A 5,284-nucleotide genomic window follows, 5' to 3' on the forward strand; every position below is an offset into this window, starting at 1 on the left:
ACGTTCAACTTTTTGATTCCCAGCGCCGAAATCTGAGCAATCCACTGCACCGGCCAAGACACCGGTGTTAAGATTGATGGTGCCGTTCTGCCCAGGAATCTCTGGACTCTGCACCAAGAACTGCCGCTTTAAGGCGCCAGCAAAACCGCCGCGCCGGCCACAAGAGTCGCTCTGGCGACCCGTGGAGCTCCTCCGCTGGGAATCTCCTGGTCCGTGAGCTATAAATATTCGTCTGAAAGTGTGGCGTCCTCTCGTTCTCTGCGCTTTCACTGGGAGCTATGTGCCTGAGCTGCTAGTGATCAGCCATCTTGGATCTCTCTCTTTTTTTTTTTTTTTTTTTTTTATTATATAAAGCTAAAACTTTTATTAAAAAAGTACTTTAAAAGTTAAAAAGTAAATATTTGCCATATATAGGAGAACATAAGACTTTCTAGTTTTGAAAATAAATTACATATGGTAATATGCAAGACCAGAAAATCCACAAAAACCAAACAACTAATGACAAATAATTACACGAAAAATGTGCACACGCAGTACAGTAGTGAAACAGGACAGGTTAGGATGATGCAACATTTCTTGTTCAGAAGATTGTCATATGCCTTTGAGAAATTGATGCGACATCTATTGTCTTAGAATGCTGTGGTGTAGGCCTTATCCATAGAGTCTAGCATAAGGTAGCGTATCGGGGAGACGCCCCCTGTGGACATGGTGGTGAAAACACAGTCCTAGCATCAAGTATAGTCAGGCTTGCCTTATCCTCAGCATCAAGTTCAGTGCATCTGGAGAGAACTCAGGAAACTCACAACCATGGCGGCACGTGAAGGGGAAGGACGACTCCTTCTTCAGGAAGCAGCAGGAAGGCGTAGTCTTTTTTTTTAAACAATGATTCAGGGAGAGATCCAAGATGGCTGATCACTAGCAGCTCGGGCACGTAGCTCCCAGTGAAAGCATAGAGAACGAGAGGACGCCACACTTTCAGATGAATATTTTTTGCTCACAGACCAGAAGATTCCCAGCGGAGGAGCCCCACAGGTCACCAGAGCGACTTTAGCTGGCGCCTTAGCGCAGCAGTACTTGGTGCAGAGTCCGGAGATTCCTGGGCAGAAAAGCACCATCAATCTTAACACCACTGTTTTGGCCGGCGCAGTGGATTGCTCAGATTTCGGCGCTGGGAATCAAAAGTTGGACGTCCGCTCAGAGACCTAGTTAGAAAGTCAGTAATTACAAAGACGACAGAGGGATAAATATATAATGAAGAGAAGAAACCAGCCTAAAAAGGCAGAGAATACTCAAAATCACAATGCCTCTCCCTCTACAGGGGATCACAATTCCTCATCAGTAACGAAACAAGGCTTAATGGAGAACGAGTGTGTTCCATTAACAGAAGCAAGTTTCAAAATGTGGGTGATAAGAAACTTCTGTGAATTAAAAGAACTTGTTCTAACCCAATGCAAAGAAACTAAGAACCTTGAAAAAAGGTTTGACAAAATGCTAACGAGAATGGACAATTTAGAGAGGAATATAAGTGAATTGATGAAGCTGAAAAACACAACACGAGAACTTCATGAAGTATGCACAAGTTTAAACAGTTGAATTGGTCAAGCAGAAGAAAGGATATCAGAAGTCGAGGACCAGCTCAGTGAAATGAAACGAGAAGACAAGATTGGAGAAAAAAGGATAAAAAGGAATGAGCAAAGTCTCCAGGAAATAGAAGACTATGTGAAAAGAGCTAATTTATGTTTGATGGGTGTACCTGAATGTGACGAAGAGAATGAATCCAAGTTGGAAAATACTCTTCAGGATATCATTCAGGAAAACTTTCCCAATCTAGCAAGGCAGGGTAATATTCAACTCCAGGTAATACAGAGAACACCACAAAGATATTCTTCAAGAAGCCCAACCCCAAGGCACATAATTGCCAGATTTATTAGGGTTGAAATGAAGGAGAAAATACTAAGGGCAGCCAGAGAGAAAGGTCAGGTTACCCACAAAGGGAAGCCTATCAGACTCACAGCAGATCTCTCAGCAGAAACCCTGCAAGCCAGAAAAGAGTGGGGACCAATATTTAATATCCTTAAAGAAAAGAACTTTCAACCCAGAATTTCCTATCCAGCCAAACTAAGCTTTATGAGCAAAGGAAAAATTAAATCTTTTGCGAACAAACAAGTACTTAGAGACTTCACCACCACCAGGCCTGCTTTACAAGAGCTTCTGAAAGAAGCACTATACATATAAAGGAACAACCAATATCAGCCTTTCCAAAAATATATCAAAAAGCAAAGAGCATTAACACAATGAAAAATGTACACCAACTAATGGGCAAAACAGCCAGCTAGCATCAAATGGCAGTATTAAACTTATACATATTCTAATTGGATAAAAAGCCAAAACCCATCGGTATGCTGCATCCAGACCCATCTCACATGCAACAATACACAAAGACTCAAAACAAAGAGAAGGAGGAAGATTTACCAACCAACCAGAGAGTAAAAATAAACAAATAAACAAAAAGCAGGAGATGCAATTTTCGCCTCTGATAAAGTAGACTTTAAAGCAACAAAGATCAAAAGAGGCAAAGAAGGACATTACATAATGGCAAAAGGATCAATGTAACAAGAAGAGCTAACGATTCTATAGATCAACCAGCCAGAAAATTAACAAGGACATCCAGGACTTGAACTCAGACCCGGAACAAGTAAACTTAGTAAACATTTATAGAACTCTCCACTTCAAATACACAAAACATACATTACCACCTCACACCTATTCCAAAAGTGACTACATAGTTGGAAGTAAATCACTCCTCAGTAATCGCATAGCATTTCATAGGTTTAAATGAAATATTGCTTGGCTGCTTGTTTGTTATTTTCTTCCCTTATTCCTTCCTGTCTACATCATTAAGTATAATTATTGGTATAAAAGAGGTTTTCAATACCCATTACTAAATTGCATTCTAGCCTGGGCAAGAAAGCAATACTCCCATTCTCTCTCTCTCTTTCTCTTCCTTTTTCTTCCTCTTCTTCATTCTTTTTTTTCTTTCTTTCTTAAAAAAAAAATGATTCAGGTATTGTGAATGGCATTTAAATTAGTCAGGGCCATGGAGATACAATTGGCAAAATCTAGAATGTGGAAATTTCTAAAGGACAAAAGACACAGTTCTCATAACAAGTAAATTACTTTCATTACTTGGCTTTAAAAGAAATATTATGGCTGTTCTGGGGAGAATAAATTGTAGCGAGGCAAAAGGGGATGTACAGAGACCTGTTAGGAGGCTATTGCACTACCTACACAAGAAAAGATGGTGACTTGGTCCAGGAGTTTAGTGAATGAGAAATGGTCAGATTTGAAAATATGTTGAAATTAAATCAACAGCATTTTCAGATGGACTGTATATAGAGTGTGAGAGAAAAAGATAGAGCCAATCATGATCCCAAAATTTTTCCCTGAATCACTGGGGTTGCTATTAAATGAAATGGGGTAACTGCAGGAGAAGTAGGTTTCAGAAGGAAAATCAGGAGTTCAGTTTGCTGCAAGGTAAGTTTGAGATGTTTATTAAATACCCAGGTGGTAGTCAGCTGGAAATATCAGCCAAGAGTTCATAGGTGAGTTCTGGGTAGGGGATATAAATTTGGTAGTCTTTAGGGTAATGAAATCTTTTAAATCATTAGAATAAATTAGATTACCAAGTGAGTATAGATACAGAAAAGGAGTTATGTGTTGTTTCAAAATGTTGTGGAACAAACAACCTCCAAATGTAGTGACATAAAATAATCATCTATTCTTATGGATCTGTGGTTGAGTGAGAGTTAATTGGTCTAGATTAGGCTTGACTGTGGTGATTTGGTTCTTTTCCACATGTCTCTCATCCTTCCCCTGGAGCTGAGTCACAATAGGTAGTCAAGGAAGTGACCATGTCCTCAAAACATAGCCACCATAGTCACCATACCATCAATATAATAAGCCCTAGCATTTGCATTGTAGTCCAGCTCATTCAAGCAAAGCTATCTCCAGAAGGGAATTTCCCCTGTAAAGAGCATGTGCATTTTGATTTTTACCTGTTCTCAGACTGACCCTTCGCTCATTACAATAGTATAAAATATACTCCTGGGTGGAGATTTAAAATGCTAATGAGACACACAATGTATAAACAAGCATGTATGGCTACTGCACATGGGCACCCAGAGGACGACTCACCATGCTTACTAGTAACACCTCTTCCCATCTCCTTATGAATAATCATGGAAGACTCTCAGAAAGGGAATTCCCTAGTGCCAATCTTTGCTATCTCATCCTTATGAGCAGCCTGCCTTGAACTCTTTCTCTCAGGTACTGTGAGAGAGTACCTGAGAGTACCTTGACCACAGTCAAGTTCATAGCCTGTCTTGAACTCTCTCTCTCAAGTACTGTCTATTCTGCACTTAACTTTCAAAATATTATTTTTCCTTTGTAATACATTGTTCTATGCTGCATCTCCTTTGCTGTGTGTCTCTTGTTTATATTACTATAAACAAAGAAGACAAGAACTGAGGTGTCAGGTTTGAGCCCAAGCTGAGGTCTGAGGGGAGTCAGTAGGTGGGTGGCAGGCAGCTGGAAAAACACTTGAGGAACTGTTGGAAGCTACAACATAGGTTTATTCTCTCTCTGGGCACAGGCCATTTGTACAGCATCAGCAGGGTAGTTATACCTTTTACAGACAATAGTGGCTCCGAGCCAAGCACAAACTCATGTGAGTGGTTACTTACTGCACCTCACATGGTGTGGTTACATAATGTGTGATGTGAGGCTGTGCACCTGCACTCCAAACTTGCTGAGTCACGCTGCACCAAAAGGCCACCTTAGCCTATTCCAGACTAAAGCGCAGCTATTTCCCTTGCATGAGGTATCACAGCAGCTGTCAAGAGAACCAGTGGACTAGTCCAGGAATGTTTTTACATGGCAGTGCGAAGTATAAGAAAAAGTAGAAACATATAAGTCCTTATAGTCTTGGCTCAGAGCTGGTACAGCATCACTTCCTCTTTGTTCTGTTGCCCATATATAGCTGAACTCCAAGTCAAGCATCAGCAAAATTATAAGGGAAAGGCATTGATACAGGGAAGGGTGAAAAATCTGAGTTCGACAATGCAATCTTTCGTATGTATGAGGACTAAGTCCTGGCACATTTTAACTTTAAAAGACCAAATTTGAATTCTACATCTACCGTGCTCCCCACTTCTAATCAGGAGCCAAATGCAAAGACTATCCTAGACATAATCTTAACCATTGCTCTCCCTTTACTAAGAAAGTC

The sequence above is a fragment of the Aotus nancymaae genome, unplaced genomic scaffold (assembly GCF_030222135.1).
Source record: "Aotus nancymaae isolate 86718 unplaced genomic scaffold, 86718_ANA_hifiasm-v0.15.2.pri h1tg000020l, whole genome shotgun sequence".
In the NCBI taxonomy this organism is placed as follows: domain Eukaryota; kingdom Metazoa; phylum Chordata; class Mammalia; order Primates; family Aotidae; genus Aotus; species Aotus nancymaae.